We start from the raw sequence: 22843 nt of genomic DNA on the forward strand, positions 1-22843 counted from the left end.
CGGTGAGAGGCCATGTAGGAGTACATGGTGGGCTGTCTCATTGAAACCGTCCTCAGGAACTGAGTTCTGTGTTTGTGATCCAAGAACAACTACTACCATGCGTTGGTCCCAAAACCAATGGACCCTCTTGACTTATTAACCCCCCTGTCCTCTGTCCCTGAGTTGCAAGTAGTTTCTGGTGTTCGTAGTATACTAGAGGCCATGCGCAGGACTGAACCTAGGGGTGGGCTGCCATGTGGTAGGTACGTGGCCCGGTGTATCGATACACCCGTTTGGTGCCTCGGGAACCCTGTACACATCGTTTGGGGCCGTTGAGGACACCCCGGCCGGATCTCCTTCTGGATGGAACCTGAATAGGCGATAAACCTGGACTAGGGACTTGTGTGGTTAGTCAGGTTGTGGCCGACACCCTCGCTGGGCTTCCGCTTGAAGGTTGCCGAGTACTTGTCGTGTAAACGGTGATAAGTGGTGAGAGCGTGTGTGCAAAAGTACACCCCTGCAAAGTTAACACGATCTATTCGAATAGCCGCGTCCGCGGAAATGGACTACTGGGTTGCTTATACAGTTCATAGACAAGTGAAAGTGGACACTCTAAAATGCTCAAGATAAGCGTGAGTGCTATGGATGGCCTTCTCATAGGGAGACGGGAGCGGATCCATAGTGGTGTATTAATATGGTGAATATGTGGACTCGTGTGCGCCACCTCAAAAGAGTTACCAGCAGTCGTAGTACAGGATAGCCACTGAGTCAAAGCTGGCTTGCTGTAGTTAAACTCCACCACCCCCTTTGTTGATACTGATGCATATGTAGATAGTTTTATGTAAGTCTTGCTAGGTACATTTTTATTCACGTTTGATTAATTTATGTTTTTGCAGAGAGACTTCAGTCTCAATAGTAGTTCCGCGTGGACTTCGATGTTTAGCTTGTTACCTCACCTACGATCTTGTACCCTCGGGAGGGTCGTTTAGAGAGTCAGGCTTCTCGGCCTTTTTCATTTGTAGTTGTTTGTACACAGACATGTTATGCTTTTGTTGCCTGTATGCTCTGTATGTTGGGTCATGTGACCCATGTTTGTAATATCTAACTCCTCATAGCCTATTGAATAAATACTTTGAGTTGTAGAGTTTTTTTGTGATGCCATGTTGTATTTGCACATATCGAGCATATTATGTGTATGATTTTCAAATGCTTGGTATGTGTGGGATCCGACAACCTAGTTGTTTATTCTTGGTAGCCTCTCTTGTGGGGAAATGTCTCCTAGTGCTTCCACTGAGCCATGGTAGATTGCTACTGCTCTGGAACACTTAGGCTGGCTGGCATGTGTCCTTCTTCATTCCTATGTTTGTCCCTTGGGGGAAATTTCAAGCGTTATTCCTTTAAGTCCTTGTAGCTTGCTACGACTTGGGATCATACATTGATGATTGACACGTTCATTGCTGGGTCATGTATGGTTGTCCCTGTAAGTTAGTGCCACTTTGGATTCACGACTAGTCATGTCGGCCCGGGTTCTCTGTCATATGGATGCTAGCGACACTATCATATACGTGAGCAAAAAGGCGCAAACTTTCTCGGGCTAGGTAAGGTGGCACCCGTGGGGATACCGTGCATGAGGCCGCAAAGTGATATGATGTGTTACATGCTAGATTGGTTTGACTTAGGATCGGGGTCCTGACACACACCCCAGGAGCAATGGCCAAGCCGATCGCACCAATGCGGAGGTCCCGAGGGGCCTCATGGTAAGAAATTTCAAGAAGAAGCTCGAGGCCTGCAGCAGGGGCTGGCTGGACCATCGCACCCAAGCCAATCGGCGAGACTCCATTCTTGCTCGTCTACGGAGCCGAAGCGGTTCTGCCACACGAGGTCAAGCATCGCTCCGTGCGGGTCTTGGCTTTTGAAGAGGCATGCCAGGACACCTCGCCGGGGATGGACATCGTGCTGGGGGAGGAACACCGCCGCCAAGCCTCGGTCAGGGCGGCAAGGTACCAGCAGGCACTGTGGCAGTACCACTGCCGCAGTGTCCATTGCCGCAGTGTCCACTCCAGGACGCTCGAGGTGGGTGATCTCGACCTGAGGCGGGGGCTCTCCAGGGAAGGGTTGCATAAGCTCTCACACATGTGGGAGGGCCCGTTTAGGGTTGCCTGCGTCTCTAGGCCTGGCACCGCGCGCCTGGAAATGCAGGACGGCATCCCCATCCAGAACGTCTGGAACATCCAACACATCCGGAAGTTCTACCAATGAAGCAAGGCCTAGTGCCTGTGAAGGTCTCCGCTCATGACACTATCACGTAATAATGAGTGGGGTTGTACGCGCCCCGGAGTCTCCGAAATGCCGCCCTCGGGCCTCGGGGGCTCCCTCCCACGTCCTAGTGGCAGCACATAGCTCTGCGCTAGTGAGAACACTAGTCTAGGTGCCGGACGCGGCTTTTCTTTTGCTTTCTTTCTGTAGTTGGTTTGCAACCTTTTAATGAAATTTGGAGTTCTCACGTTTATCGATGCCAAGTTGGATTCCTCCTCTTTTACTTCTCTCGCCATTTGATCTTGGCCCAGGGAGAGCGGCAGTTGCCCATCGCTCCTCCTCATGCGTCTCGCGCGCGGGGGCTGGGCAGGTGTGTGTGCGTGCGTCGGGTTCGCCCGCGCCGCGAACACACTTCGCCAAAGCCCCGTTGCCCCAGAGCTTCGACGTCTTTTTGTTTCTCGTGAGACGTTCTCGGATGAGCTCGTGGACACGCGCACACTCTTAAGTCTATGTCCCCAGGGAAGCGCGACGCGGTGCACTAAGCCACATCTAACTCATTCCTGGGAGCTCGCGCAAGGAAGAGCAAGGCACCCAACAAACTTTCTAACAAATCTGCAGCTTTACAATGTCTGCTGACGCAATGGCTCCTGAGTTGGCAGCAAGGGGGCTTCGCCAGATGCTGAGGGACGCGCCCTCACGAGATGGGAAACTACTACTACGAGCGCATCAAGCTAAGCTATCCTACCTCACTTACTCGGAACATGGATATCACGACATAACATCATAACAATAAGCATAGCATAGTGGCATAAGTACCACGGTTCATTACACGCCCCAGCAGGGCCCTCTACTTTATTCAAAATGCAGGAGAAAGGAAAGGTTAAACAAAAGCGGTCCGCACAACCGCGGCAGTTCTCGAGGCCTGGCGCCGGTGGCCCCTGGACTCAGTCCGAGCCTTCCTCCCGCTTCACTGGAATGCGGCAACGAGACGCCCCTCCACCTTCCTCAAAGCGGGCCCGATGACATCATGGCTGGTCGTAGCTGCCGCTGCTCGTGCTCTTGCCCGAGGAGGAGCCGCTGCTGCCAAAGGAAGTGCGACCGTCCCCAAGGGCAAGCTCACCCTCGGCGTCGTCGCGGCTGTCGTCAAGGCCAAGCTCATCGTCGCCGCAGTCTTCTTTGGGGCAGCACCCTGCACGACGGCCGTCTTCCCCAAACACCCTCACGTAGAGGGTCGCGAGGCCATCGTACTTGAAGTGGAGGGTGCACCTCCTGCTCAGGCCGCGCGCACGGGTGAACGCCTGCCGGCCGCGGGCCAGGGACACGATACCGGCGGCGGTAACTTCGACCCCAACACATGAAGCCTTGCTGCAGCAGCCATTAGCCTGCAGCCAGAGGTTGTCAAGCCCTGTGGCCGGCAGCTCGCCCACAAAGAAGCAAGAGCCAGGGGCCGGTCGGCCTCTCGGACCACACGACGAACTTCGAGTGGAAGCACAGCCGAGGAGGCCGGGCAACCATGGCACGCCCCCCCCCCTCGTCGCAGGGGTTGCCTCGACCTTGGCGGCTCCTGCCTCAAGAAGAAGCACCGCCACGACCGCCCAAGGCGCGCCCGCGCCCCCGAGGAGCCATGGCAGGAGTCACGGCGTGCATGTGAGGGCGCCGGCGAGCCGGGTCCCTCCTTGGGGGCCTTCCCCTTCTCGGCGGTGGAGAACTTCCTCGTCGGCGCCATGAGAGCTATAGCAAGACGGTGAGTCAAGGAGTAAGAGGAAGGAGCAGGCGGCGAGAAGACGGAGATGAGCAAAAGGGGGCTCTACCCCTTCCCTCATTTATAGCCAGAGGGAGGCCAACTGCCGGCCTCCACGATCGCACACAATGATGATTTTCTCTGCATGCAGCAGGGCAGCATGGGGAAGCGGAGACGCCCACGTCCCATCAATCGGCACGCGTCGACCAAGGCCGCAGGTGGTTGGGGCCCGTGGTGCTCTACACTTGCCCTTTGGCTTTGCCTCGAAGCCAAGTTTGAGCGCGCCTTGGGCCCGGGGGCTACTGTCAGCGTTCTGGGAATGGGGCTACCCAGACTTTCCTGCCTGCGGCCCACGGCATGGCTCCATCGACGGCCTGGTACGGCCCAACTTCAACATCAACAACTCAAGACCCTCCCGAGGCAGATGACACCAAGACCTCCACGGGGGGCGGCCTCCCAAGGCTGGCTCCCGAGGAGCCGAGATATCTATGCAGGCCTCACTTCGCGAGGTTAAGATGACGTGAGCCATGACGACCGTGGCCAGGCGGGCGCCAGCGGGCGCAGTGTAACAGTTTCCTCTTCGGTGCTAAGGAGGAAAGCGCGGGCGCAGAGTCTCGAGGAACCAGCCAAAGGTTTCCATTCCGGTGCAACAAGACCAAGACCGCCAGGACGGAGGTCATCGCCGAACCCACCACGGCGTCACGACCAGAGGCTTTTGCAGGCTAAGACTACTTTTGTCAGGATAGCATTACTAGTTGTCTCCCTTCAAATTTGGCCATTGTGGGATCCCTTCCCGCCTACATTTGGGAAGAGGACCAAGGCCACTATAAATAGCGCAGCACCACCACAGTAGTAAGGACGGATCATTCAGATCATCCTCTCTCCCACCAGCTCATCGAGCACAAGAACACTCCTCCTCCCGAGGTTGTTCTCCCACTGTACTAGTTCATCCTCAGCCCCTCGATGCCAATCCAACAAAAGCAGGAGTAGGGTTTTACACCGCGAGGTGGCCTGAACCTGGGTAATCTACTGTGTCTCTTTTCCGTTTGGTTCGTCGAGCTAGGCCATGAGATTAGCGAGCAGGCAGACTGGGGAGGACGAGTTCTTCGCACGCACCCCAGAGTTTAAACCTCTCAAGGGTCTGCGGAACCCGAAATCCGATTGTGCAATGTGCTCATCCCCCTTGCCGAACCACAAGGGGTCGATGGCCCCATAGTTGGCTGTGTTATCCCATGACACGGTATCCAAGGCAATGATCATGTATATAGGCATCACGTCTAAGATTAGTGGACCGACTCCTGCCTGCACCTACTACTATTACTCCACACATCGCCCGCCATCCAGCATGCATCTAGTGTATTAAGTTCATGGAAAAACGGAGTAATCCAATAAGAACGGTGACACGATGTAGACAAGATCTATTCATGTAGGAATAGACCCATCTTTTTATCTTTAATAGCAACGATACATGCGTGTCATGTCTCTGTCTGTCACGGAGATTGAGCACCACAAGATCGAACCTATCACGCAGCACCTCTCCCCTTTGCAAGAAAAATCAATCTAGTTGGACAAACCAAATCAAAATTTTAGAGAAGAAATACGAGGCTATAAATATCATGCATAAAAGAGTTCAACAAAGACTAAAATAATATTCATGGATAGATCTAATCATAAACTCAGAATTCATCGGATCCCACAAAAACACCGCAAAAAGTCATTACATCAAGTAGATCTCCAAGAACATCGAGGACAACATTGTATTGAAGATCAAAAAGAGAGAAGAAGCCATCTAGCTACTACCTACGAACCTACATGTCTGTAGTAAACTACTCACACATCATTGGAGGGGCAACAAGGATGATCAAGAACCCCACTATGATCGTTGACCCCTCCTACAGAGTGCCGGAAAAGGCCTCTAGATTGGATCTCGTGGTTCTGGAACTTGCGGCGGCTGGAAAAGTGTCTCATCGACTCCCCTAGGGTTTTTGGGATTTTAGAATATTTATAGAGCTGATAGTCGGTGGAGAAGCCTCCCATGGGCCCCAGTACCCACCAAGGCGCCCCTGGGGCCTCTGCCGCGCCCTCATGCCTACTGGGCCCCACGGGCCTCCTCTGGTGCACTTCCTAGCCCCAGGTGTTTTTTGGGCAGAAACAATTCTCCAAAAGGTTTTGTGGCATTTGTACTTGATAACCCACAAGTATAGGTGATCAGTTGTAGCCACTTTCAATAAGTAAGAGTGTCGAACCCAACGAGGAGCTAAAGGCAGAACAAATATTCCCTCAAGTTCTATCGACCACCGATACAACTCTACACATGCTTAACATTTGCTTTACCTATAACAAGTATGAAACTAGAAGTACTTTGTAGGTGTTGTAGGATAGGTTTGCAAGATAATAAAGAGCACGTAAATAAAACCTAGGGGATGTTTAGATAAAGAAACAGCTAAGTTAGTTTTAGTAGAGAGCTATTTGTCACGAGAAATTTATTTGTCCTTAGGCAATCGATAACTAAACCGGTGATCATTATTGCAATTTTATATGAGGCAGATGCATAAGCTAGCATACTTTCTCTTCTTGGATCATATGCACTTATGATTGGAACTCCAGCAAACATCCGTAACTACTAAAGATCATTAAGGTAAAACTCAACCATAGCATTAAAGTATCAAGTCCTCTTTATTTCCATACGCCATAACCCACTTATCTGTGTTTGTGTTTCTATCAGTAATGCAACACAGACAATAAGCAAACCATGAACATATTGCAAACCCTACAGCGGGGATCCCTCACGCCTGCGCGACATGGAGAGCACCATAGGACAACACCAATAATAAAACATGCAACTCAAACCAATCACGATCATCAATTAACCCATAGGACAAACGGATCTACTCAAACAACATAGGATAGCCATACATCATTGGGAAATAATATATAGCGTTGAGCACCATATTCGAGTAGAGATTACAGTGGGGAGAAGGGGTGTTACGCCGTTGCATAGAGGGGGAGAGAGTTGGTGATGACGGCGGCGAAGTTGTTGGTGTAGATCGCCGTCACGATGATGGCCCTGGCGGCATTCCGGTGTCACTGGAAGAGAGGGGGAGAGAGCCCCCCTCCTCCCTCTTCTTTTTCCCTGACCTTCCCCCTAGATGGGAGAAGTGTTTCCCCTCTGGTACATAGCCTCCATGGTGGCGGAGGGGCGAGAGCCCCTCCGAGATTGGATCTCTCTCTCTCTCTGTCTCTCTCTCTCTCTCTGTTTCCTTCTGTTTCTGCGCTACCAGATTCTGGCCTTTCACTGTTTCTTAAATTCCCGGAGATCCGTAACTCCGATTGGGCTGAAATTTTAACACGATTTTTATCCCGATATTAGCTTTCTTGTGCCAGAAGAAGGGCACCAACCGCCTTACAGAGTGTCCACAAGGGCCTAGGGCGCGCCACTCACCCTTGTGGGCACCTTGGGCATCATCTTGCGTTAATTCTTTTTCCCAAAAATCCCATATATTCCAAAAAAAATCTACGTAAGTTTTTATCCCGTTTGGACTCCATTTGATATTGATTTCCTGCGAAACAAAAAACATGCAACAAACAGGAACTGGCATTGGGCACTGATGATAGTCCCAAAAATAGTATAAAAAGTTGCCAAAACTATGTAAAAGATTTTGAATATTGGCAAGGAACAATAAAAAATTATAGATACGACGGAGACGTATCAACATCCCCAAGCTTAATTCCTGCTCGTCCTCGAGTAGGTAAATGGTAAAAAAGATAATTTTTTATGTGGAATGCTACCTAGCATAATCTTGATCATATAATCTAAGCATGGCATGAATATTAAGACACGAGTGATTCAAAGCAATAGTCTATCATTTGACATTAAGACAATAATACTTCAAGCACACTAATAAAGCAATCATGTCTTTTCAAAATAACATGGCCAAAGAAAGTTATCCCTACAAAATCATATAGTCTGGGTATGCTCCATCTTCACCAGAAAGTATTTCATCATGCACGACCCCGATGACAAGCCAAGCAATTGTTTCATACTTTTAATGTTCTCAAGCCTTTTCAACTTTCACGCAATACATGAGCGTGAGCCATGGATATAACACTATAGGTGGAGTAGAATATGGTGGAGGTTGTGAGGAGAAGACAAAAAGGGAGAAAGTCTCACATCAACTAGGCAAATTAATGGGCTATGGAGATGCCCATCAATCGATATTGATGCAAGTGAGTAGGGATTGCCATGCAACGGATGCTCTAAGAGCTATAAGTGTATGAAAGCTCAAACTGAAAACTAAGTGGGTGTGCATCCAACTTGCTTGCTCATGAAGACCTCAGGCATTTGAGGAAGCCCATCATCGGAATATACAAGCCAAGTTCTATAATGAAAAATTCCCACTAGTGTATGAAAGTGACAAGATAGGAGACCCTCTTTATGAAGAGCATGGTGCTACTTTGAAGCACAAGTGTGGTAAAAGGATAGTATCACTGTCCCTTCTCTCTGTCGGCGTTCTAGGAACGGGGGTAACCAGACTTGCCTGCCTGCGGCCCACGGTGTGGCTCCATCAACGGCCTGGTACGACCCACCTTCAGCATCAACAACTCAAGACCCTCGTGATGGTTCAAGCTTAATTCCACCAAAAACTGAGTTATTCTTGGGTGTCTTTGAATACCTTTCTCGTAACTACTAAAGATCGGGAGTTCCGTGTGGCACCCCGGCTCAGAGCGACCGGTTTACCATGCATTGCCAGCCCAGAGACCATGTCTTCTGGCAACACACAACATCTTGGTACAGAAAACAACCGCTTTATTGATGCTAGCGGATCAGAGTTTATATTACAACAGATGTCGAGGCCAAGCAGCACGCCCGGTGCGGCTGAACAATATGTACATTATTTAGTGAACATAAAGGGGCCTCGATCATAACAACTACGCGGCAGCGGAACAACGTCGTAGCGGAAACTCCATATCACAGGGACACCAATGTGGACACGATCTAGACTCGAGCAGCACTCCTTTCCAACGAGACTTTCCTGAAATCTGGCATGACACGCCAGGTCAGTACATTGAATGTACTTGCAAGCTCACAACAGGCATAATCATAATGGCAAACAATAACATGATAATTAACCAATTAATAATAATGCAACACTATATGTCCAACATGCTGTGATCATGCTCGAACGTCCCTCAGGACGGACTTACCAACCGTGATCATTCTCGGATCACAAACAAACCACCATCGTGGTCTTGACAAGAGTAACTCGTGATCCTTACGACGATCACAACCACGACCAAAATTTGGTCCCGAACATCTCGATGGCCTTTCAGCCATCATCAACAGTGCAAAGTTCATAGCTTAGTGTGCAAATTTTATTAAACATTGACTCATGGTGGGACCTACTACGAGGCGTCCGTGACCGTGGACTCGGCTATCGATAGATTATACACTCTGCAGAGGTAGCACACTGTACCCACAGCACGGAACCCATGGCCTCGCACTCCCATTCGGGTGGACCAACGGCATTCCAACAAAACCATTCCATTGCCATGACACTCTCCCGGCCACTCCGACCCAATCCCCAACGGGCTAGTCCTGGGTGGCCCCATGTCTACCAAAGACACAACGACCACCGTCGTGGCCAAAACGATCCCACTCGGGGACCCGGTACCATAATCTCAACAACGAGCACACAAGGTTATGCCTGCTTACCGGGCCAGGGTAAGCATGCCATAACCTTCCCTAGTTGGAGGCACCGACCAGCGGCAATGTCAATGGACCGAATCAAGGCCTTCCCACAAAGGCAAATGTGGTTGCACTGGGAAAAACTCGATTGAGCGGCACCATGACCCAGTCAACGATATATTCAAGTTGAGTTATATTCAGGTTCAACTAAAAACGAAAATGACCGGTGTCATAGCATGCCATGAAATCCAAAACTACACATGCATCACATATTAACGAAAATGACTGATGTTAACCATATTCACACTAAGCATAAACATCAACAACTTATATTACATTCCTGGTCAGGGTAACTCACACTTCAACCAAAATATTTTGCAGCAAGTTTTATTATTTTCTCATGCAAGAAAGTAACTTCGATTAATTTCTAACATGCATAGCAAAGATTATGCCACAAACAATTCCTAATTTCTTTACCAACCAAGTTAGGTTCAAACATTTTGTAAGTCAAGTAAAATGGCTAAACAAGTACTTTACAGAATATTTTCTACCAAATTTTACTATTTTATTTATGCAAGAAAAGAACTTTAAGTAATTACTAACATGCATAACAAAATTATTTTTATCATCACCACAAATAGATCTTAGCTTTGCTTTACCAACTAAGCTAGTTTCAACATTCTGTAAATCAAGCATAATAACTAACAAACACTTAACGGAATATAAATAACACAATCTTTACCTAATAATAAAGCAAATTGGGTTTCTTTCGTCCGTCATGGCATTTTTCAGAAAAATCCCTCTATTTCAGAGAATTCAACCCGCAGTCATGTTTTAAGTTAAAACGAATCCTTATTTTCGTATTTCACACAAAAGTCCCTGTCTTTTCCTAAAATCAACCCGCCGTCCGGATTTAAGTCACACCCGAACCATTATTTTACATTTTTCGAAACCCCCCTGATGTTTTAGGTAATTCATCAGCGGATCATATTTAAGTCAAACAAATACTTTTTAAAATCATCCATATCTTTTAAACTGTAACTCCGATTTGAACATGTTATATATGAAATTTGATTAGAAAAATATGTAGAATATGAATATGAGATTATTTTTACCTGCTATGTATTTTTTAAATATTATTTTGGAATATATTTGAGTCATACAAAATTATTTTTTAAATTATCTGTATCTTTTAAACCATAACTTCGATTTTAACATATTATATATGAAATTTTATTAGAAAAATGTGTGGAATCTAAATATGATGTTAATTTTACATGTTAAATATTTTTAAAATATTGTTATGGAAGCAAACTTATAATTTATATTGCAAGATTCGTTTTTTTCATACTGGCGGCGATCCCGATTGCAAATAAACACCCCACTATAACCATATACGTAAAAGAAAACATTGATAACTACACATGCATACCTCTGAAAAATGTCGCAGGGGAAAACAACCAATTTCTCATCGCGAGAGTGAGAGAAAGCGAGTGAGAGAGAGAGGGAGAGGGAGGAGAGAGGAAGAGAGAGACGCCTTAGGATTAACCATATTCAACACACGTTTTTTGTTGTTTTGTGTGAACACCGATGCCATCGCCGGCGAGAGGGAAAAGGAGGATAAGCGGCAACATAAATATGATGCCTCGCAAAAATAAAGGAGATGGACCTATTATGGTCTTGAGTGATGGTTGTTGAGTTAAGAGCGTGTGTTATGTTTTCTCTCCCGTTGCAACGCACGGGCTCTTCTGCTAGTAGTTATTTAAATGCATGGATTAATCATTTCAATCAAGTAAGAAAATCATAAATATTGAAATGACACCATGAAAATGTTGTTGTGGCTTGCCTTAGTGCAGATGAGGTTCACAAGCCTTCTGGTGATCCTCAAGACAAGCCTCACCTTCTGAAAATAATTTTAAGCACAAAAAGAAAATATCAAGAACACTTCTGAAAATCACCAGAAATTCTAAACAGCTCAGAAAAATCTCATCTTTGGTGAGCTGCTAGATTTCCTCGCAAAGAACAAAATGCAGTAAGAATCAATTCATTTGGACTTATGGTTGAAGAGTTATGGCTGTTCGAAGAGTTCTGTAAATTCAAATGAATTTGAATAAAAATAAAAAAACGGGGGGGGGGGGGGGGGGTTATGTCGAAGGCGTAAAGCCCAGGGGTGCCACCACTCGTACCGCTTTGCGCGCGTACAGAGTGGCTGACTAGCGGGCCCGGCTAGTCAGATGAGGAGGAGGGGAGAAGGAAACAGAGGGAGTCGTGGCTTCGCTGGAGCTCTCGCCGGCGACGAGGGCTCCTTGGCCAAAACAAGAGGGAGGGATGGAGAGAGGGGACGGAGGCGCACCTGCCCGTACCCGTAGCGTAGCTAGGGTTGGTCGGACGGCGTCGGAATCGACCTCGCAAGCGGAGGCAGAATGCGGTGGTCGCCAGAGATGAGGAAGACGGCAAGCAGAGGCAACTCCAGGGGCTCCAGGGGGCGGGATGTCTTCACCAGAGAGAGGCGGAGGCCCTGGAAGTGTCACCCTGGCCTGGGAGGGGCTGGAGCTACCGCGACGACCAGAGGGGATCGCCGGCGAGCTCGAGCTCGAGGACGGCGGCCTGCGGCCTGCCCGGTTGGGCTACGGTTTCCTACGCGCTTGTGGGGTGTGTGGGAGTGGTGGATGGTGCTCGAGGAGGCTGGGGGCGGCTCCATTTATAGGCGAGTGGAGAGGGGGTTCGGGCTCCACCGGTGGACACCTGTAGACGGCGCCCGGCGACGAGCGGCGTCAGTGAGAGGGGGAGAAGGCGACGCAGCTCACGCGGCGACTGTTGGCGAACGGGGACGAGCACAGGAACGAGGAGAAGGCAACGAGCACAGTGCGCACCGCACTGTTGGGCTGGCCGGACCGTGCCCGTGCTCGCTGCGGCGAGCTCCAGCGTCGGCGAGCCCCTGGGGGAAGTTAATGGCATTGAGACGAGGATGGTGGCGAAGTTTGGCACGCTCGGGCAGACAGGGGAAGCGAGCACGCGCGAACAGAGCGCTCGGCGGCACTCAGAGCGCGTCGACACGCAGGCATAGCATGGTGGACACGCGTGGTCACCCCGCGAACTCTTCCCTTTGGCTAGCCTACGTCCAAAAATCATGTCTGGCATGTTGTTTGTTGTGGTGTTGAAGTTTACCATGCTTTGGTTTGGATCCAGGTGCAGTAGAGGAGTTTTTACATGTCAAGTAAGTTTCTGGTCAGTAACTTTGAGAGGTTACTAAGGTCAAATGGCTGGGAGTTGGGGGCTGTGCTTTTCAGGTTAGCCATGATCTACTAAGGTGAAAATGAACAAGAAAATCCAGGCACAATGGAGCAAGTAAAATGGTAGTTGCTGTAGAAACCACCATTTCTGTCTAGAATAGGAAATATTTTCTGTAGCAAAAATATTCCAAAAAGTGATGAAATATTTTTGCTCAGGAAGGTGCCCTAGGTTTCAAAGAATATTTGTGAATTATCTCAGATTTTTCTGGGCCATAAAAATTGGGGTTGCTTTGGAGCATATTGAACTAGCTAGGGTTTTTAAGAGAAAAAATGAATATTTTTCATTTAAGAAAAATATTCCAAAGATTATTTTGGGGTGGATCAGAAGGGGAATGATGATTAGGGAGGGAAATGAAGCACTTGGGTGAAAGCCAAGGGTACCCAAGTGTTTAAGTCCATATGAAAAGATTCAAAAACTCCAAATTTCAAATTGACTCCAAATGAAAATCAAGCAAATGAGAGAGGGCAAAAACCAGGCTGTCACAAACCTCCCCCACTTAGAATGAATCTCGTCCTCGAGATTCGGTTGCTTGGGAAAACCACTATGGATAATGTGACTGTAGAAATTCTTCCCGCTCCCAAGTTGATTCTGACTCTGTGTGATGCTCCCACTGAACTTTGTAAAATTTCCTTACTTTACTACGAGTGACCCTTTCCATCTGATCCAAAATTCTAAACGGTCTCTCTTCATAAGTTAAATCATTTTCCAACTCTACCTCAGCCATAGCAGTCCTTTTCTTAGGCGGGGATATGCATCGTCTCAATTGTGAAACATGAAACACGTTGTGCACATCTGCCAATTCAGCGGGTAGTTCTAATTGATATGCAACGGTACCCATTCGAGACATAACCAGGAATGGACCAATAAATCTGGGTGCCAACTTTCCACGAGTCTGAAATCTCTTGACTCCTTTGATAGGAGTGACTCGGAGGTATACGTGTTCTCCGGGTTCAAAATTGATCTGTCGGTGCTTTGCATCATAATAACTTTTCTGTCGAGATTTGGCCAATTGCAATCTGTCTCTGATTTCCTTAACTTGTTTCTCAGCTTCCATCATGAGATCTATTCCGAAGATACGGCTATCTCCAGTTTGAGACCAATTTAAAGGAGTGCGGCACTTACGGCCATACAGAGCTTCATACGGTGACATTTTTAGACTGGTCTGGAAGCTGTTGTTATAGGAAAACTCGGCATATGGCAAGCAGTCTTCCCATTTAGGTCCTTGTGCTAAAGCACAGGCCCGGAACATATCTTTGAGTATTTGATTTACCCGTTATGTCTGTCCATCCGTCTGAGGATGATAAGCAGTACTATATTTCAGTGCTGTCCCCAAGGCTTGATGGAGGCGTGACCAAAAAGTGGAGGTAAATAGGGAACCTCGGTCGGAAGTGATAGTTCGGGGTACTCCATGCAAACTAACTATTCTGGATACATACAGCTGTGCAAGTTGATTTGCTCTGTATCTGGTGCTGATCGGAATGAAGTGAGCAACCTTAGTTAGGGTGTCCACTATGACCCAGATTGCATCATTGCCTCGCTGAGTCTTAGGCAATCCCGTAATTAAATCCATACTAACGTCATCCCATTTCCGTTGTGAAACCGGCAGCGGTTGGAGGAGTCCGGCTGGCTTCTGATGCTCTGCCTTCACCTTGTTTCAGATGTCGTAACAGGCCACAAAATAGGCAATGTCTTTCTTCATTCCATCCCACCAGAATATTTGTCTAAGGTCCTCATACATTTTCGTACCTCCCGGGTGAATGGAATATGAGGATTTGTGTGCTTCTGACAGGATTTTGTTCTTTAAGTCTGGTTGATTGGGTACACAAATCCGTCCACGGAATCGGAGGATACCGAATTTGTCCTTGGAGAAATCTGGGGTCTACTCTGCCATCTGGCCCTTGGCACGTTTTTGCAGCTTGGTGTCAGCTGGTTGGGCCTTGCGGATCTCTTCCTCAAGTGTGGGGGTAACTTCCAAAATATTAGCGAGGCTAGCATCCACTATGACCAGGTTGAGCTGAGCGATCTCCTCTTGGAGTTCGGGAGGCAAGGATTTCAATATGACATTTAAGCTGACGGGCTTTCGACTAAGTGCATCGGCAACCATGTTGGCCTTACCCGGGTGGTAATTTATTCCAAGATCACAATCCTTGACCAACTCTAGCCATCTTCATTGATGGAGGTTTAAATTTGGCTGAGTAAAGATGTATTTGAGACTTTCGTGGTCGGTAAAATTTGGCACCTTTTTCCAATGAGGTAGTGTCTCCAAATTTTTAGCGCATGAACCACCGCAGCCAATTCCAAATCATGAGTAGGATAATTTCCCTCGTGGGGTCGTAGCTATCGCGATGCATATGCTACTACCTTGTTGTCTTGCATAAGTACGCAACCAATGCCTTGCCTGGAGGCGTCACAATACCCATCAAAACTGCGATAAATGTCTGGAAGAGTCAATACAGGTGCGGTTGTCAGCCGTATCTTTACCTCATTAAAAAATTTCTCACAGTCCTCCATCCATTCAAACTTCTTATCCTTTTTTAGCAGCTCCATCATGGGTTTAGCAATCTTGGAAAACCCTTCAATGAAACGACGTTAATATCTAGCTAATCCGAGAAAACTCCAGATCTGCGTCAGGGTCGTGGGCGGTACCCAATCGAGCACATCCTTTACTTTGCTCGGGTCCATGGCTATACCTTCGACGGATAGTACATGTCCGAGAAACCCAACTTGCTTGAGCCAAAATTCGCATTTACTGAATTTGGCGTATAGCTGATGGTCGCGGAGTCGTTGTAGCACTGCTCGGAGGTGATCCTTGTGCTCTTCTTCACCCTTGGAGTAAATGAGGATGTCATCGATGAAGACTACCACGAATTTTTTGAGGAAGTCCGTGAATACTTTGTTCATCATATGCATGAAGAAAGCAGGGGCATTGGTGAGACCAAAGGACATCACGGTATATTCGTAAAGACCGTACCGAGTAGTGAATGTGGTCTTAGGAATATCTTCCTTTCTAATCTTGAGCTGATGATATCCGGTCCGTAAATCGATCTTAGAGAATACTTTAGCCCAACTGAGCTGATCAAACAGATCATCAATCCTTGGCAGCGGATATTTATTCTTGATGGTGACCTCATTCAGCTGGCGGTAATCTACGCACATGTGTAGGCTGCCATCCTTTTTGTCCACGAAAATAGCAGGTGATCCCCATGGTGAAGAGCTGGGACGAATATATCCTTTCTGGAGCAGTTCATCAAGCTGTATCTTTAGCTCCACTAATTCTGATGAGGGCATCCGGTAGTACTTCTTGTATAATGGTGCAGTTCCGGGCACAAGATCTATTGCAAATTCCACCTCCCGATCTGGTGGCATGCCTGGCAGTTCTTCTGGAAATACATCAGGGTACTCGCTGACCACAGGGATTAATTCCAACTCAGCCACCACGGTGAAAACCAATTCTTGCTTGGCTATATTCTTGCGAGCATAGAATTTGGTAGTCTGCCCATTCAGACTAGTCAAAGTGACTTCTCGTGTTGCGCAGTTTATGCAAACTTGATATTGGGTCAACCAATTCATACCCAATATAATATCCAACTTTTCAGACTCAATGATTATCTGAGAGGTTGGAAAGTAGACTCCGTTGATATTGATTTCCAGATCACGGCAGACCAGATTGCTCTTGATTAAAGATCCTGGGTTTTGTACCAGCATATTTTTGCCCAAAAGCTTACAAGGAAATTTCTTTTGGGCAGCAAAACTCTGAGAAATAAAAGAATGGGAAGCCCCAGAGTCAAATAAAATTATGGCAGGTATGTCATTAACAGTAAACATACCAATGACGACTTCTAGGTTCTCTTGGGCTTCATCGGCTGAGATATGATGCACGTGCCCAGTGAAGTTTTGCTGGGTCGGGCATGACTCCATAAAGTTGACTTGTGGCCTGATTAGGGCATTCACCTTGTTGTTCTTGGGGCACTGTTTGGCATAATGTCCGTTCTTCCCACAACTGAAGCAAGAATTATTGCGCTGACGCTCCTCATGCATTGGGTTGGTCACGACATTCTTGACTTGAGTGGTGGTCTTGTTAACATTCTGTTGCCAATTTGGCTTGTATTCCACCAGAGTCTGCTGCCAGGTACGAGCCTTTTGCACTGGTTGCCCATCCTTTGGCCAAAACTTATGCTTGTTGTCGTTGTTAACAGGCCTATTATCTGATACAAGCTTGTGCTCCCGTTCAGCAATGAAAGCCTTGTTCACCAGAGTTTGGAAATCTGGGAAATCAAGCATACTGAGAGTACACCAGAGTTGCGGATTTAAGCCTCCAAGAAATCTGTCAATCTTCCTTTCTTCGGTGGCCACGTCATAAAGAGAGTAACGGGCCAGATGATTGAATTTTTGCAAATATTCACCTACAGACTGATTTCCTTGGACGAGTGCGAGAAATTCACATTGCTTAGTCTTCATAACTCCAGTAGGGATATGATATTTCCAGAACTGATCCTTAAACTTTTCCCAGGTGATTTCTTCATCAACAGGCCACATGGCTTTTGCATTTTCCCACCATATGTCAGCTGCGCCTTCAAGGTAATGAGTTGCAAATGGAACTTTATCATTTTCTTCAGTACGAGCAATCTCAAGCTTTTTCTCAATGGTACGCAACCAATCGTCTGCATCCAATGGGTCAACAATCTGACTGGAACTGGGTGGCTTGGTCCTTTGAAAATCTGACAGCTTGGAGTAATGACCGTTCTGATTTCCATTCTGTCCAACCATAGCTTGCACACTTCTTAATATTTCGATCAGATCATTGTTCCTTCTTCCCTCAAACATACGCAGAATTTGCTCGGTGGAGGGCGGATTTGGCAGTGGAGGCGGTGGCGGAACGTACGGCTCGGAAGAATGTCCTGCCTGTCGTGCGGAACGACGAACAGGAGTTCCCTCACGAACGTTGCTACTGCTGCCTCCCCGCGTCATCCTATTGTGGATTTTTTCCAAGACAACGCAATCGAGATGAGAAACATCCAAGAAAAAATTTGGGCAAAAACCAGCAACAAATCCCGGAAGAAAACAGAAGAGCAAAGAAAATACGGCGAATAAAGTCCCAACATAATTATACATAGAGTCATACATGAAAGATAAACAACACGCCAGGTTCAACTACTCTCATACATGCAATGAAACATCATGACTCGTACGACTACATCCGTACATCATCCGGACGACTGCGAATACTCAAAGATACTACTGCTCTGCTGGTGCTGCGGTGCCTCGAGGGCTCTCCCTCAGGGGCAGGGGTAGGATGAAGCATCAGGGCTACAGGAGTAGCGAGAAGTGAAACCCACTCGGCAGGAGTACTGAGAGGATTCACGGCCGAGACGCCCGTGCTACTCGGAGGAGTAACAGGTGAAATAGGGGAACTAGAACTGGCTGGAATATAAGGTGTAAATCCCAGAGAAGATGGAGTAGTGGCAGATCTGGTAGTGACTAAAGCAGCGGCTAAAGCATTACGGGCACGACTCAGCTCTCGAGCCAGCTTGTGGATCATAAGATAGCTAGGAGTGACATAACCAGCAAGGTGGCAAGCAACACTATCAGACTCCGGATCAATGATAGGGAAGTGGACACGACCATTGTCGTGCAGAGAAGGGTAGTAATAGAAACCTGGGTGGTTCTGCATTCGGACCTCGTTGTAGCGAAGCTCGACAAGGACCTCAAATGCAGCAAACTGGACAGCCTGAGAACCGGTGGAGGCGTAACCGCTCCGAGAAGTACGAGTGTAAGAGCTAGAATCGGAACTAGTGCGCAGAGTGACCACTGCGTGATACTTATACACTGAATCAGCTAGACGCTGCCGGTACACATGATAGACCGGGTCGTCTCCGAGAGGGTACAGCTGACGCCACACGTTGCGAAGGAGGTGTGGTGACGTGTACGGCATCAGTTGCAACTGGTGCGGATACGGCACCGGAGCCATCTACACTCACAACCATTAGCAGGTTAGCATAAAAATATAAACCAAATGCATGCAATGCAACAACCAGCTACAATTGCTACCGGCACTCAACTGAAACTCGTATCTAACGTCCAGTTAACATGTCGTAGTCTAGCGTGGCCTACAGTCAGCGCGGCTCTGATACCAAGCGTTGTGGCACCCCGGCTCAGAGCGACCGGTTTACCATGCATTGCCAGCCCAGAGACCTTGTCTTCTGGCAACACACGACATATTGGTACAGAAAACAACTGCTTTATTGATGCTAGCGGATCAGAGTTTATATTACAACAGATGTCGAGGCCAAGCAGCACGCCCGGTGCGGCTGAACAATATGTACATTATTTAGTGAACATAAAGGGGCCTCGATCATAACAACTACACGGCAGCGGAACAACGTCATAGCGGAAACTCCATATCACAGGGACACCAATGTGGACACGACCTAGACTCGAGCAGCACTCCTTCCCAACGAGACTTTCCTGAAATCTGGCATGACACGCCAGGTCAGTACATTGAATGTACTTGCAAGCTCACAACAGGAATAATCATAATGGCAAACAATATCATGATAATTAACCAATTAATAATAATGCAACACTATATGTCCAACATGCTGTGATCATGCTCAAACGTCCCTCGGGACGGACTTACCAGCCGTGATCATTCTCGGATCACAAACAAACCACCATCATGGTCTTGACAAGAGTAACTCGTGATCCTTACGGCGATCACAACCACGACCAATATTTGGTCCCGAACATCTCGATGGCCTTTCAGCCATCATCAACAGTGCAAATTTCATAGCTTAGTGTGCAAATTTTATTAAACATTGACTCATGGTGGGACCTACTACAAGGCGTCCGTGACCGTGGACTCGGCTATCGATAGATTATACACTCTGCAGAGGTAGCACACTGTACCCACAGCACGGAACCCATGGCCTCGCACTCCCATTCGGGTGGACCAACGGCATTCCAACAAAACCCTTCCATTGCCATGACACTCTCCCGGCCACTCCGACCCAATCCCCAACGGACTAGTCCTGGGTGGCCCCATGTCTACCAAAGACACAACGACCACCGTCGTGGCCAAAACGATCCCACTCGGGGACCCGGTACCATAATCTCAACAACGAGCACACAAGGTTATGCCTGCTTACCGGGCCAGGGTAAGCATGCCATAACCTTCCCTAGTTGGAGGCACCGACCAGCGGCAATGTCAATGGACCGAATCAAGGCCTTCCCACAAAGGCAAATGTGGTTGCACTGGGAAAAACTCAATTGAGCGGCACCATGACCCAGTCAACGATATATTCAAGTTGAGTTATATTCAGGTTCAACTAAAAACGAAAATGACCGGTGTCATGGCATGCCATGAAATGCAAAACTACACATGCATCACATATTAGTGAAAATGACTGATGTCAACCATATTCACACTAAGCATAAACATCAACAACTTATATTACTTTCCTGGTCAGGGTAACTCACACTTTAACCAAAATATTTTGCAGCAAGTTTTATTATTTTCTCATGCAAGAAAGTAACTTCGATTAATTTCTAACATGCATAGCAAAGATTATGCCGCAAACAATTCCTAATTTCTTTACCAACCAAGTTATGTTCAAACATTCTGTAAGTCAAGTAAAATGGCTAAACAAGTACTTAACAGAATATTTTCTAGCAAACTTTACTATTTTATTTATGCAAGAAAATAACCTTAAGTAATTACTAACATGCATAATAAATTATTTTTATCATCACCACAAATAGATCTTAGCTTTGCTTTACCAACTAAGCTAGTTTCAACATTCTGTAAATCAAGCATAATAACTAACAAACACTTAACAGAATATAAATAACACAATAGTTATTTAAATTCATGGATTAATCATTTCATTCAAGTAAGAAAATCATAAATATTGAAATGACACCATGAAAATGTTGCTGTGGCTTGCCTTAGTGCAGATGAGGTTCACAAGCCTTCTGGTGATCCTGAAGACAAGCCTCACCCTCTGAAAATAATTTTAAGCACAAAAAGAAAATATCAAGAAGACTTCTGAATATCACTAGAAATTCTAAACAGCTTAGAAAAATCTCATCTTTGGTGAGCTGCTAGATTTCCTTGCAAAGAACAAAATGCAGAAAGAATCAATTCATTTGGACTTATGGTTGAAGAGTTATGGCTGTTTGAAGCGTTCTGTAAATTCAAATAAATTTGAATAAAAATAAACAAACTGGGGAGGTGACGTCGAAGGCATAAAGCCCAGGGGCGCCACCACTCGTACCGCTTCACGCGCGTACAGAGTGGCTGACTAGCGGGCCCCGCTAGTCAGATGAGGAAGAGGGGGAGAAGGAAACAGAGGGAGTCGCGGCTTCGCCGGAGCTCTCACCAACAACGAGGGCTCCTTGGCAGAAACAAGAGGGAGCGATGGAGAGAGGGGACGGAGGCGCACCTGCCCGTACCTGTAGCGTAGCTAGGGGTGGTCGGACGGCATCGGAATCGACCTCGCAAGCGGAGGCAGAACGCGGTGGTCACCGGAGATGAGGAAGACGGCGAGCAGAGGCAACTCCAGGGGCTCCAGGGGACGGGATGGCTTCACCGAAGAGAGGCGGAGGCCCTGGAAGGGTCGCCCTGGCCTGGGAGGGGCTGGAGCTACCGCGACGACCAGAGGGGATTGCCGGCGAGCTCGAGCTCGAGGACGGCGGCCCGCGGCCTGCCCGGCCGGGCTACGGTTTCCTACGCACTTGTGGGTGTGTGAGGGAGTGGTGGATGGTGCTCGAGGAGGCTGGGGGCGGCTCCATTTATAGGCGAGCAGAGAGGGGGTTCGGGCTGCGCCGGTGGACACCTGTCCATGGCGCCCGGTGATGAGCGGCGTCAGTGAGAGGGGGAGAAGGCGACGCAGCTCACGCGGCGACTGTTGGCGAACGGGGACGAGCACAGGAACGAGGAGAAGGCGACGAGCACAGTGCGCACCGCACTGTTGGGTTGGCCGGACCGTGCCCGTGCTCGCTGCAGCGAGCTCCGGCGTCGGTGAGCGCCAGGGGGAAGTTAATGGCGTTGAGATGAGGATGGTGGCGAAGTTTGGCACGCTCGGGCAGACGGGGGAAGCGAGCACGCGCGAATAGAGCGCTCGGCGGCACTCAGAGCGCGTCGACACGCAGGCATGGCATGGTGGACATGTGTGGTCACCGCGCGAACTCTTCCCTCAGGCCAACCTACGTCCAAATATCATGTCTGGCATGTTATTCGTGGTGGTTTTGCAGTTTACCACGCTTTGGTTTGGATCCAGGTGCAATAGAGGAGTTTTTACATGCCAAGTAAGTTTCTGGTCAGTAACTTTGAGAGGTTACTGAGGTCAAATGGCTGGGAGTTGGGGGCTGTGCTTCGGAGGTTAGCCATGATCTACTACGGTGAAAATGCACAAGAAAATTCAGGCACAATGGAGCAAGTACAATGGTCGTTGCTGTAGAAGCCACCATTTCTGTCCAAAACAAAAAATATTTTCTGTAGCCAAAATATTCCAAAAAGTGAGGAAATGTTTTTCTCATGAAGGTGCCCTAGGTTTCAAAGAATATTTGTGAATTATCTCAGATTTTTCTGGGCCATATAAATTGGGATTGCTTTGGAGCATATTGAACTAGCTAGGGTTTTTGAGAGAAAAAATGAATATTTTTCATTTAAGAAAAATATTCCAAAGATTATTTTGGGGTGGATTAGATATGGGAATGATGATTAGGGAGGGAAATGAAGCACTTGGGTGAAAGCCATGGGTACCCAAGTGTTTAAGTCCATATGAAAATATTCAAAAACTCCAAATTTCAAATTGACTGCAAATGAAAATCAAGCAAATGAGAGAGGGCAAAAACCAGGCTGTCACATTCCGCTGCCGCAAGCCTTT

The sequence above is a fragment of the Aegilops tauschii genome, chromosome 5, assembly GCF_002575655.3.
Source record: "Aegilops tauschii subsp. strangulata cultivar AL8/78 chromosome 5, Aet v6.0, whole genome shotgun sequence".
Lineage (NCBI taxonomy): Eukaryota > Viridiplantae > Streptophyta > Magnoliopsida > Poales > Poaceae > Aegilops > Aegilops tauschii.